General features: G+C 35.9%; 2 long non-coding RNA genes across 3 annotated transcripts in view; one reads left to right on the top strand and one right to left on the bottom strand.

The window, feature by feature from the left end:
* Positions 1-905, top strand: part of LOC118190301 (uncharacterized) — a 176591-nt gene extending 175686 nt beyond the window's left edge. The window contains exon 3 of the long non-coding RNA XR_004758409.2: positions 612-905. This is a non-coding gene — a long non-coding RNA (uncharacterized LOC118190301). The remainder of the gene's footprint in view (positions 1-611) is intronic.
* Positions 1-14440, bottom strand: part of LOC146997792 (uncharacterized) — a 165191-nt gene that overhangs the window by 94492 nt on the left and 56259 nt on the right. The window lies entirely within an intron of this gene.

Below are 14440 nucleotides of genomic sequence, written 5' to 3'. Positions count from 1 at the left end.
TGGGTTCGAATTCCGCAGAATGCATGACTGTTTGTAAATGTATAGTGTGTTCACGGAATGAGAGCACGCAAAATCACCAAACTATTCGAAAGAATTTCTGAATGGTTTGGTGATAGAAAAAGAGTTGTGGAGTACCCTCGGATCCGTTCCTTGTGGTGTTCTTCATCAGAACTGTCACGGAGTTGCACAGTTAATGCTACAGGACTATATCTGCAAGACCAACGGTGAAATTCTTCCACTTCTATCTTCATTTGCAAAAAGCTCTTTCTAAACACAAACCTACCACGGTTGATAGCCTTTTTAACGTAGTTAATGAGGGTGGAAAACAACATCCCTGGAAATTTTAGGAAAAGCCATTCTGTGAGGGAAAGCGCGATGTAAACTTACAGGCCAGAAAGAAAAAAGAATATGAGATCAAACGATCAAATGTAAATGGCGAGTATTTACATGTTGAACATTAATTAAACTGCAGCGAAATTCTCCTTAAATATATGAACATCCTCTGTAATTTCTTAGTTTTAGAAGAATAAATAATACAATAATATTATCTATAAAAACTTATTATCTTTTTTATAACATATTTCATAAATTTTATTTTATTTAATTTATAGGTGCTTTGTGCTTTAGAGACTTCCAAGTATGTAAAGCAACTTTCACTGCCTTATTTCACTGTCGGAGGCAAAGCCAGATATGGACTACAAGAGAACATGAAATTAGTCATAATTTTTTTCCCTTATCTTTTGTTCAACTGTGTAAACTGAGAGTCTAGTTTTTTTTTCTTTCCAGGATCATTGAATGTGTTTATTGTATTTATCACACTTCCAAAATACACAAAATATTAGTTTGAGTTTGGAAAGAGGTTTTCAGTTCATTGTTTTATTAAATGCAGATAAATACTCTAAAAAGCATTTTGTTTAGAAAAGGAAGGCTATTTAAGATGTTCAGTCTTCATTATTTACCAAATTTTTAGATCTCATAGATTATAAATGGCTTAACATAATGAACTGTAGGATGTTTAATGGGAAGTAATTATAGTGTTGTGATGTAAAAATTTTACGTGTAAACCTTATATAAACCATTTATGATTTCTTTGAAAAGGGAATTGGAAGCATAATTTTAAGTCATACGTTCATGGTGTTTTGGACTATTAGAAAATTCCGAGTTATAAATGGCTACATCTATATTAAATGTTAAAAAAATGCTAATCCTGTTTTTCTCGTTCTTATGAAAGAAACTTTTGAATGTTATAAACTTCTTTAAAAAGCATCGTAAAGTCTATTACCATAGAGGGTTTCAAATGTAAATTAAATCCTTAAGAATATACTTAAGCCTATCAATGAAATATCAGTTTTAATTAGTGGAGTTTACAAAAAATAACTATCACTAGAGAATAATTAATTCTTTATTGATATACGCAAAGTCTAGAAAGTTTTAGGACCATTTTTTAACAAATTCTAGCAAACATATGAAATGACAATAATAATGTGTAATATGTATCAGATTCGGGGCAAGGATGAGGGAAGTGCCTCAGTTGCCTCAGGTGAATTACTAAAAATAGCGCCAAACTAACTACAGAATATTAGAAGCATATTTAAAAAATTATAAATCATAATCTTCTGCGGTAAAAAACGTACCAAAGTGAAATTCTGCGTGGCAAATTTCTGATTTCCGGCCCTCATTTTTCATAGCCATCTTCTTAGCCAGGACGGCGTCTCTCAGTTTATCTAACACAGCATAGTGTCACTGCAGTGTCAGTTGACTAGTTTACTTTATTACCTTCCTGCAAGCTGGATTCTGAAACACGTATTTTATTGCATGTATGGTACCGGAGGCAGGTAGCGTTTCTGACTCCGTATAATGATTAGTACATTTGTGAGGTTGCGTAATAGTTATTGCACTTTTTTGAACTCAAAACATATATATTACAATTAAGAGAAGCTCTTTCCATATATACATAATTCATGGATAACATAGAATAATTATTGTAGTGAAGTATAGTCCTCGTCACGTGAGGAATCTGCTAACGAGCGTCTCTCTAGGTAGGAAAAAATCTATAGACTGAATTAAACATGTCTCCTTAATTTTTCTGTGGTATTTTACATCCTCTGATTCGTTATATCTTGAACAACATCAGAGGAAAAACAAGATCATTGGTTCGTCAGCCCTCCTGAAATCAAGAGGCTTTGCCAACAGACACAGTGCAGAACGCTAAAATCTCTTGACACTGGTCATGAAGTTGTCATTTATACTGTCAACTCGAGCAAATTATTTCGTCCGCGATGTCAGACCATGTCGTCTGGCACATCATAAAAGCTTGGAAACAGTGGCTTGCCTGGACCGCACACACGATTCTCTCATCTCTATGTGGTCCGCCGCAGATGGTTTCATTAATTCAGATTACGAGATCAAGAATTTTTTTATTATAAGTAACTCATGCCATTATTCTCAAATATGCTGCTGTCTTATAGAACTGTATACCTTATTTTCTAATATTAAGATTTATTATTGGAAACACCGTAATTACCGTTTAATAAATTTACTCTTTTACACCGTTTAATAAACTGCGCAGACGGAATTGCTTAAGAAAGCCATGCCGGCATTATCAGTGATTTGTACTGTAGCTTTTAATGCAGTTTTCACCATAAGAAATCTCATTAAGCATAGGTGAAACTTTGCGAAAACCTGTTTTCCAAAGCCTACAAACTGAATTTGAAATCACATGAATTAGTTTATTTTTGCGAGACCCAATACATTACATCCTGTGGAATTGCATCCAGAGGTTAAATAAGCTTTCTGAAAATGAAATAGATCTCATTATTAGTCTTTTCATCCATGTTTTTATGTCGTTGAATGAACCATAGTCTTCGAATTTCTATCACGTTTTATTTTTATTTAATTTCTTTCAGGAACTGCATAGTTAGTTTCACTTATGATTGTTCCTGTAATAGCAACAGCTATCGCTAAGTGGTTTAAGCGAATTGGCTCATCACTTCACTTTTTGTCTATAAGTTCTAAGATTACTATTATTTTTCTTTAACCAGTTATTTTATGTTTTGGATCTGTACTCTCACTTCTCCCTTTAATTTTCTCTCCAGAATGCGAATTAGATATTATTTAAGTTAAGGCTGTTCAGATTCTTTTCATCATCCAGGACCTTCTACGAAAGACATATTTCACGTACCAGTCATTATAAGGCTTTGTAAGAAGCTCACTAGTTGCTAGCAACTAGTGAGTTGCAAGAAACTGTAGATAACGAGATACTGCAGTAACACCCCTGCAGTATCGTACCTAAGTCAGAGCGCGTTTCTGCCTGTGTGCGCGCACGTTACGTTTCTCCCAGTTCTGATAGCCAAAATTTCTTCGCTTTGCATTATATACTACCGATATTCGAATATCAAACTTTATGAACCAACTTCGTGTTAATTTAAAATTTGTGTTCTTTAGCTAATAGCTTGTTTAAATTTAAATTTACATTTGATTATTATTTTAAGTTATTTTGCCACAAGTATTTGGCTGATCCTGTTAAGGAAGTGATGTGCATTTACGTTCCAATTCAGATTTAATTAAAAAGGTTTTGTTTTAAAACGTTTTTAGTACTTTGCAGTTCTTTTTAGACTAAGCGATAATTTGCTCCAAGTTTATTAGGAGTTTGGATTTAGTTTATGCTATCAAAGCAAGTCAAACTTTATATTGGCGCCGGTACAAATTCTCCGACTGTGGCTAAACACAGCACTTTATATTGGCGCCAGAACAAAATCTTCGACTTTGGTTCAACACAACAAGCGGCACCAACGAATCTCATGAAAAGATTTGGGGGTACATCGTAGATACGATGCGCGAGACTGCGTTTGATGGAAGAAGTTCTGTAATGACCTTTCTCGAAACTTTAGATTCGTATTTCTTGTTTTACCCAATTAGGGAAATAAAAAAGATCACCATAACAATCACCGCATTGCAATGGCAGGCACTGAGATAGTACGAAGGCACTGGTAAATTTTAGCTGGTTGAACCAGGCAGTTAGATGTATAGATTTGAAGTGTTTAAAGCCGCCCTGGTAAAATCATTCCCCGTGGTAAAAGATAGGGCCAGACTAGAGGTGTAACTGTGTAGTACGTACTAGATAAGATTAAGGTAAATACAGATTAAGATCAAAGAACTGACAGAATTTATATTGAGGAAAATTGAAGTTGTTAATTTGTTGTATGGGAAAAGGTTCGATGCAGAGGTGATTCAGATTAGACTGCCTAGATTTCTACTTAAAATTCAGGACTCTTTTGTGTTAAGAAACCCGAGCACATCTGAGCGATTATTTGAGCAGGAGATTATTTGAGCAGGTTTGAAAGCAGGAGACTTTCAGAAAGTACGCGTGCAAGGTATGACCAGAGGTCAAACGGACAGTTTCATAAGCTGTAGCCGTAGGCAGGTCACGACTGGACGACAGGAAACGATAGAAAACGATAGAAAGAAATTTTCAATGGCAAATGACAAAATAATTCGCAAAGCAGGAAACAGAGGTAAATGACGAAAAGCTAAATCAAGTGGAATGAAGACGGTACAGTACTCGGAAGCAAGAAAATCTCTCTATAATTTAGTTGGATACAATAGTCATAAAAAGTTTGGCTCTGCCTATAATCCAAATTTTGCTAAATAACGTGCCCGTGGATGCACCATTGGATACAAAACAGTTTCTTAGAGGAAAATGATTTCGAAAACATTTCAAGCGGTATAGAATGTTTGAGGTGGAAAGAATGGCAGTTGTTGATGCCCGACGGAGAGCGTGCATGTGCACGTAAAGTTACAATAAACGTTCCAGCAAGAAATGAGCATCAGAAGTTGGTTCTCTTCACTGTGAAGAATCTGCCACCTCCAGAAAATTTGCGAATAGATTTTTTAAAGGCAGCGAGGGCAAAAATTAATTTCAGGGCAGCCACGGTACAACTCGAGATGAACCAGCTGAAAAAAAAAAACAACTGCAGCCACCGATCCTAGATCTCAGCAGTTGGAACCTGAAGGCGTTTGAAAGTGGAACAGCTGATAAGAAAATTTGCTGATCTGTTTAATGAGGAAAAAGGATTAACTCAAATTGTAACCACATCATTGCATAGAAAATCACTTCCCTCCATCGAGCAAAGCCTTACCACTATGATTAAATTAAAGAAAAATAATTGAGAAGCACATCGAACAGACGTTAAAAAATAAGATCACAATATCCATTAAGCTAGCCCGACGGTACTGTGCCATAAAAAATAATCTCCTACTAAAGGACCATAAAGCTTAGTGTTTTGCAACTGATTTTCGAAAATTAAATAAACTAAATACCCAGTGATCATAACCGAAGAAATAATTCAAAAGATTAAATCAACAAAATATGTGACCACGCTAGATTTTTACCACTGTACATTTTCAAACATGTGTAAAACCAGATTTATTGCCAAGTCAGGCTTTTACACTTTCTTGAGAATGCCATTTGGATTATGCGAAGCATTCGCCAAGTTTCAGAGGGCGATGGATATTATGCTAAGACCTGTCCTCGGGAAACGTACTTTTATTTATCTAGATGATATAATTGTAAGTAGCGGGATTACATATTCAGGATTTCCACGAAGTATTTTCACTTCTAAACGAAGCAGGATTAAAAATAAATGCATCAAAATGCAAATTTGCCGCCAAAGAACTTTGTTGCTCGGTCTATATGATATCTCAGAAGAGAATCGAAACCAAAAATTGCAAATGGTTGCAATAAAAAAATTACTTTCTACCTAATAAAGCAAAGAAGTTAGTTTCATTTTGGCTTGTGCTCCTTTTAAAGGGCTTTTATCAAAGATTTCGCACAAATATCAAAACCGCTATTAGAATTAAAGGGAAAGAAAACCAGGTTTACTTGGACGGCCAAAACAAACACTGTGTTTGAAAAATTTAAAATCGTATTAAAACAAGCTCCAGTTTTGAAATTTCCTGAAGGTGACGGGAACCTAGAAATTTCAACAGATGCATCAGATTCTGGGGCAGAAGACGTGCTTATGTAAGACGATCAACCAGTTGCCCATTTTAATAAGCCACTTAATCCAGCTCAAAGAAATTGTACGGCTGCTGAAAGGTAAACGTTATCAGTTCTTTTAAGGGTTCAGAAATTTCGAGAGTATTTTGGAAAATCATCTTCATGCTGCCTTCGTCCGTTTGTATTCGGAGAAAAATTTATCATTAAGACTCATAAGACGGGTTCTTAAATTACAAGAATACGACTTGAGAATTAAACTTCCGGGAAAGAAAATGTTGTCTTGGGCACTCTACCGAGAATTAAATGACGAAGCGACTCAAATGTGTTACGTTAACTGCAAAAACTTCAGATTCTAGCGAAACAGTCATTGCAGAGTTACAAAAAGACCCGGAATTTTAAAATATTTATGGTTACTTAAAAGATCCTGATCCTTCTGAACATTAGGATATAATGGCAATTAGGAATAGAGCTGCAAACTATGAAATTGTTGGCAATCTTCTATGTTATACTGAAGTAACAAATGAAAATAACAAATTAAAATAGGTTTTCCAAGCAAGTTTAATTCTTAACAGCTTGGAGGAATAGCATGAGGCGCCAATTTCAGGCCATATAGGCGTAAAAAGAAACAGGGCAACGAGTTCGCAAAGCTGTTTATTTTCCACAGCTGCAAAAAAAATTTACGCAGTATGTCAGGTCTTGCCTTGTTTGCCAATTAGTTAAAGATGTTAATTATAGCACGGCCGGGTATCCAATTAGCATAAAAGCCATTTTCTGTAATGAAATAATAGGAATTCACTTATTAGGTACATATCCATGGAATGAAAATAATAAAAATATATATTTGCTCGTAACTGCGGATCAATTTTCGAAGTGGGTAGATACAGTTTCCCTCAAAAGAGCTTTAAGAGGCAACTACCTACAACTACAACAATCGAGCAGTATAGCTAACAAAGAGACTCTTAACAGTGGAAATCTAATGAGAAACTTCCGATTTAACAAATTCTAAAACTCTTTCACAAGAACAGATGTGTACTCTATCACATGAATAGATCTGAGAACCTAATGATCTCACGCAGAATTCTAGAACGTAACCTCAAATACCGCACCTAACCTCAACAGAGTAAAAATGCAAGCAGAACTGGAGCTTTCCTCTATAGAATGTAAGAGGAACCAACTGTGAAAGCATCCATGTAAAAATGTAATTGTTTTTTTCCGGATTTGACAAAGCTCTTGAAAGAACTGGTCAAGAAGTAAAGAAATCGAATACCCACCAGAAAGGACAGAGCCCGCGATGTGGAACGCACCAGATACAACGTATTGAAAAAAATGCCTATGGGGGTTCAATATGGGCTTTGTGGAGTGTACTTATCTGGATAATAAGTGCGGCTGGACAATACTCACGTTGCCTATGCTTAAACAATGGGTATTCACCATACTTCGCCATATCCATATCCATATCGAAAGAGCATTCGCTAAAACTTTTTTAGATCCTTTTTTAATAAATTTATATTAAAATATGAGGTCGCACTAAATGTAATTTCATATAACGGAAAACATTTTATTAGTCACATTTTTGAGGAATTATGTACAGGGCTTGGCAGACAATTAAATAAGTCTCTTAATGGCCACAGTCGAATATCGCAGAGCGGGTAAATAGAAACACATTTAAGATTATTTACGCAAAAAAATATCATAATATGTGCCAATGAACTTGCATTGGACGTCTAGACATGATACTACCTGGAAGTCTCCAGTTGAATTATTTCTCTGCATAAAGTAATTTACCCCTCTAGATAAGCTATTTTTCGTTCAAAAGAGAGCTGCAGAATTTAAAATGGCAAGCATCCAAAAGTTAGTGCCCGATAGTCGGATATGGCTAGAGAGAATCAAAAACTTCATTAAGACAAGAAATGGCGGGATTTGGATTTTAAAGTGGAAGATAAAGTTTTGAAGATTAAACATTTTCTTTCATGCACCCTTCAAGATAAAGTGGTGAAATTTTGGACAAAATTTGAAGGGTCATTCTGGATTGAGTGATAAGAAAAGCAGTAGTCTATCTTAAACCAAAAAATGGGGAGAACATAGGTACGAATATTGATAAAATAAAACGAGATTATGATCGCTGTTCGTCCGTGCTGAAAGATATCTTGAAGGAGCCACCTTCTGGGAGAAGTGACAGGCCGGTTGTGAAGACTGTAGACATCGAAAATGACATCGAAAATGAAAAAAAGGGATGCTGCAAAAGGTGGAAGCACAATAAAAGACTCACGTACGAGGAACCAAAATAAGGCAATCTCACGGAGGAAGTTACAAGGATCCAGCAAAGATCCAGGGAACAACCGGGTAAGTAGCAGAGACCAGTGGAAACTCACCTCACGAGGAATAATTGCTGAATGACGTTCGCAGGTGACGAAAGAAAGCCCGGTTACCAAACCCCAAAGTTCATCCCCGATGTACCCGATGGACGATTCGCCATTGTAGGGGGAAAATTCCGAAATTACCTTACGTGAATTCCAAAGGCACTTCAGCAAGCAGGCCCAACGGATGAGATTCCAAGATAAACAAGAAATTCTGACGACCGGCTCAGATTTGAGAAAGCGGCCCGTGACTTCAGATTTCACCCAGTGCCAGAGGTAGTTTACAAGTTTTGAAAAACGCAAGTATCCATTTCACGCGAAAAATGAGCCAAGGCCGTGGAGAAGGATAAAATTACAACAGACAAAGCCGTATTCCTCCTGGAATGAATTTATGATCAAACTGGATAAAGAAGTATGGACTAAGCAAAATATAAATGAAATCTTTGTTTTCTTCAAGTATTCATTTCAATTTATACCTAAGTACAACGGTTGTTACGCATTTTTGAGTTTTTGCCTCAAGGTGGAAAATTTTAAATCTGTACATAATTTGGTGCTTTAGGTTTTTCTGTATTTTACAATTTTAATGAAGTGTTTTTGAGATTTTACTAATTTTTGCGTTGCCTCGAAATGAGAACTGAATGGATTGAATGAGAAATATATCTCTAATGAATTCAAGGAAATAAGTTTAAATGAAGTACAGCAAAAAATGTGTATAATTTAATAAGTTGTACAAGGAAGTTATGTGATGTCCATATAAGATATTTTAGATTAAGTCGTTCTAAAATGTGTTAAAAATTTAATTTGCTTACTATATTGAATATTTACATGGATTTCATGTCAATATTACCTGTTATGTATGTTGCTTATGCATAATTTATTTGCTAAAGATGATATCCATGAGAAATGAAATGTCAAATATTCTCTAAGAGCTGCAGGAATTCAATGATATATAAAGCCATGTCAATTTGAAATACGTATGATAGTTAGAATGAATGTGTTAAAACTTTTTAGTTAACCGCTATGTTGGATTATTGTTTGGAATTCCTGTCAATATTACCTGTTTTGCATGATGTTTCTGTGGCATTTTGCTTGCTAAGTACGATAAATTAACTGTCAAATGTTCTTTAAAAAGCTGTGAGATTTCAGTTTAAAATAAAATAATGTCAATTTGAAATGCGTATCTTTTAGCTTAAGTTAGAATAGCTTTTAAGGGTTTTTACACTCTGAGCTCACATAAATTTAAATTGATGTTATTCGAAACACGTAGTTTAAGAGGTTTTTGCCACTAAACCGAAAAAATGGTCGTCGCCATAAAAATAAAAACTTTAAAAAAGTACTATCTTTGCTACAAAGAATAAAACTATTATGCATGACTTTATTCAAACACGCCAACGTCACATCTGGATGTCACTTAATTTCAAAATTCCGGTGGCCATGCCCCTTTTTGTGACATCACTTCCGCCGCCCGGTTATGGTCGCTTACTACTCTTGTTCATATGCAGAAATCGTTCATACATAAGCAGATAGTCGTTTAAATAAATAAGCAGATAGTCGTCCATTTTCAGAAAAGTGCCAAATCAGTCTTAACAAATAACGTAGATTACATGTTTACTTTAGTAAACTAAAGTAATAATTGTTGCACCTGCTCGAATACTTTAAAAATGTTTCAAACACCCCTGCGTTTAATAGAATAAATCAAACATGGCTAAACTGCGGCTCTTAAACCTTTTACCTGCAGCTTTCAAGTTACTTGAGACTCTTAAAGCTCTTAAATAAGATCACTTGCAAGAAAAAGTACTTTATTTATAAAATAGAGTTTCATTTGACAAGGAAATCTCTCAATAGTAACTTCTATATCAATTAGTACCGCAGACTCCCGCAAACTTGACTCCCGATATCTCGACATTCCGAGTAACTCGACAACTTTTTAGGAACTTTTTTTAAGATATCTCTAGGCCAAACTGAGCAAACATTACATACAGTACGCATAATTATAATTTATGCGGATTTCTTTATTGTTCTGTTACAGATTTGAGTGTTCTTTTTCTGTAATTTTTGCCGTTTTCGCACAGTGCCTTACTTGGAACTTACTAACGAATTTCAAGATATGCTGTAATAAATGGCAACGCTGTTTGCTTCTTTCAAACATTCGAAGAAAATCAGATAGCGGCTGGCCGCAATCTCACATTCCTTTCTATTGTTGCGAAACGTTAGGAGACTTGTATGAAGTTTTGTGAATGCATCTCAATGCAAACTGAACTCACACCAGCTCATTGTGGATATCGTTTCTAACTTCACATTCAGGCGTATAAGTGCTACATATTTTTGGGAACTTTTAACATTCTGTGAAATGAAAATGTCGTTCGAAAAGACTAACGTGACAATGGAAATGAAACTTAGAAAATGTAAACAAAATTACGATGGATTTAGGTATTAGACGGACAACTTTGATAGGGTGGAAAAAGAAGAGGTCCGAAATCGAGTCTTGGTATGTGAAAAGAGCATGTACGGATAGTTTAAAGGAAAGAAAATGTATGAAAGGTGGTGAATACGGAAAAGAAAACGAGGCACTTTATTTGTGGTTCAGGCAGTAAAGGGGAAAAAGAACACCCATTTCAGGACCAATTTTACAAGAGAAAGCCCTACAATTTTATGATGAATTTCAAGAAGGAGAGCCTGTATTTACTGCTAGTGCTGGCTGGCTTGACAGATGGAAAACGCTATACGGCGTGAGGCACTTAAACCTTCGTGGGGAAAAGCTATCTGCTAACTTGGATGATGCTGCAATATTCGAGGATAATTTCCACAAACTAATTAAAAATGACGATACATCTGGAGATTAAATTTACAATTGGGATGAGACAGGTCTGAATTTTCGAATGCTACATTCGGAAACACTGACATCCAGAGAAGAAAAATCGGCACCTGGGAACAAAAGAATCAAGGAAAGAGACACAATTTTCGCATGCAGCAATGCAATAGGCAGCCATAATTTCAAACTAGCGTTTCTAGACAAATAAAAAAAAATCCTCGGGCCTTTAAAAAACGTAAAAAAGTACACTAATGCAACCGAAAGCAACTATGATTTTTCTGTTTGGTACTGGAATCAGTCAAACGCCTGGATGAATGAAGCAAGATTTAGTGATTGGTTTCATCAGCTGTTCGTCTCATCGGTGGAAAAGTTTTTAAAATAAAAAAATCTACCAAGGAAAGAGATTCTCATTCTAGACAGTTCCTCATCCCATCCTGATGCAGAATAGTTACAAGACGAAGATATATGAGCCATGTTTCCCCCTTCTAACGTAATTTCAGTGTATCAGCCGATGGACCAGGGCGTTTTGGAGGCATGGAAGAAAAAAATACAGACGTAAACTTCTTTCGTCTCTTGTCCTAGCCATGGAGGAAGGATGTGAAATGAGCAAGAAACTGAAAAAAAAAAATAGATATGTTGGATGTTGTTAGAAGGATAGCTTATTCTTAGAGTGCAATCGAAAAGATAAACCTCTTTCGTTCCTGGAGAAAGTTACTAGACCATTCAGGAAACGAATTTCACAAAAGCAAACAGGAAATTGTGAAATAGTTGAGTTAGTTAAAATTCCAGGCTGCGAAGAAGTTAGTGATGGTGATGTTAAAGAATGAACGGAACAAAATGAAAATTGTGAAATTTTAGGACATGCAGAAATATTTGCACTGACAAGACAATGGTGAAAACCTTTGTCCGGCAACCTTTTTCAGCGCTTTTTGCTTCCTTTACTTTGATCAGTCCATTGCTATGGACGCAGGTATGTTTCTCTTATTCTTCTATTTTTCTTTGCCTTTGGTCTTAGCAGGACCCATTTTGAGACGTTTTTTATGCGTATTTTATTCTTCTCTTTAACAAAGTTTTTATTCTTCGAACTCATTGGGTTTTCCCTTAAAATTGTGTAATTTTTTGACTAATAGCTTCTAAGCTATTTATTTTAATTTGTACATTCGCCTAACTAAACTTCCTTGTATAGTTTTTCTTGCATATATATTAAGTTTCGCATATACAGTTTTAAATTGCAAGCGCGTTGGGAAAAGAAGTGCAACTATTGAGACTTACTATATTAAGATAATTTAGTTTGATAATTCTATTAATGATATTCCGCTTTGTCTCAATTGTTTTCGTTTGACGAAACGCGCTAATGGTATTAGATAGATTCGAGTTTTATCACACTTTTTCCTTGGTAAGTCCGTCTTAAACTTCGAGTTGGGCTAATTTACCATTTATTGCAATTCTTTGTATATATTTTCTTTGTCTTTGAAATGTTTTTGATTATTTGCGTGCTTCATTTAAAAATTTTTTGATTTAAAATGTATTAGTTTTTTCTAATCCCGTTTTGTTTGTTTTTGAAGTTTATCTCATTTTGTAATTTTTGCATTAAGTTTTTATGCGATAACTTTTGTAGGGTTTATATTTATTTTAACTAACATTTATTTTAAGTTTAAACTATCTTTCCTGTCAATCCTTACTTTCCCCTGGAACTGCCAATGCCAGAATATGTAAATTTGAGTAGAACGCGCAAGCATTCAAATTATCAGCGGAAGTAGTATGATTTAAATAGAAGGAAACAAGTTCGCTGAGAGAGAGTTATTCTTACTTAGCGAGCGCGGAGGTAGTTATAGAGATTTGAAAAACCCCGCGTTGCGGCCTATGTGCTTGGCGGGAAGTAGTTGCAATTGTTCCAGTGAGCTTCAAGTCTGCTGAATTAGCAGCCGTATTGTAAAACGCGGTGAGTTAGTTATTTGAGAGAGCCTCGTAGTTAGAATATTGTCTTTAATTTCTTTTCAGGTTTTTATTTTTATTTTGACTGCCGAGTTGGCACCGTTTGTAAGCGTCAAGAGAACGCAATTGTAAATTAGTACGTTGAATAAAAAGGGACTTAAACCCTTTATAAGACTCTGTGGTTTATACAAGCTTTCACAGTCACCTCTTGGTTGCGTGCTAGTTAGAGGCGCGCAACGTTATATTGGCGCCCGAACACTTATCGAACTGAAATGGCCGAAAACTGGATGGAAGCCGCTGGACAACACCAAGAAATGACAACGCAGTTAGAAGGATTTGGATACCTGGTCCAGACTTTGAGAGCATCAATCAAGCCAAACGTCTATTTCGACGGAAAAAATTCGGTGTCCGTATTTTTAGAAGGTATAGAAAACCACTTTCAGCTCTATCCTGTGCCCGAAAGACAAAAAGTTGCTATCGCCACATCAGCACTAAGAGGACAGGCCGCGCTATGGTGGAAAAATATAGGCAAATTTCTTCTAGGTGAATTTGGAAGCCCGACGTATACTTTTGAAAATTTCAAAAAATCGTTAGTAAAGGCCTTCCCCATAGTGAAAGATCGCGCACGGCTGGAAGCCGAGCTATATAGTTTCTATCAACGGGATACAGCACAATTGACGGACTTTATTTTACGAAAAATCAAGCTAACGGATATGTTGTATGGGAAAAAACCCGATGCGGAGATTATTGTAATAATATTACCAAGATTGTTACCCGCTGTCCAAGACTACTTTGAAATTAGAAACCCAACCACATTGCAGGAACTTTTCGAATTGGCGGTGAAGTTTCAAAATCGCAGAATCGCGGAAAGAGCGAGAGGGGAAACATATTCTCAAAGTACCAGAAGGAAGGAGGAAACAAGAAATGGAAATCGCTCATATGGGGGAAAGAACTATCAAGCTAACGCATCGAAACTTGAAGGGCAAGGCCCAAAAAGAAAATTTGAAAATAAGCATCCGCGTACCCAGAAGACACAGATTGAAAGGAAAGCTTTAAACGACTAGAGGGGCCTGTGAAAGGGAGGGTCCAGACCCCGGAAGTTTTAGAAAAACCCTCAAATAGACATCTAAATACAGTCATCGTAAAAAACTCACAGCTACCAATTATACAAGTCCTGGTTGGCGATGTACCAGTAGAAGCCCTCATCGATACAGGGCCAGAAGGCAATTTCATGAGTGAAAAGTTCTTCAAAAAGAATTTTTATAGGATACGACTCTTTAAAACCAGAAATACGGAAATTATAGCGGCGCAAGGAAAAACATGTCACTGCATCGGGAA

Source organism: Stegodyphus dumicola, chromosome 4, assembly GCF_044657685.1.
Source record: "Stegodyphus dumicola isolate Sdum_Otavi_A_Nest chromosome 4, ASM4465768v1".
Classification (NCBI taxonomy): Eukaryota; Metazoa; Arthropoda; class Arachnida; order Araneae; family Eresidae; genus Stegodyphus; species Stegodyphus dumicola.
The sequence above is the reverse complement of the archived record's forward strand: the minus strand, read 5'-3'. Positions and strand labels throughout refer to the sequence as shown.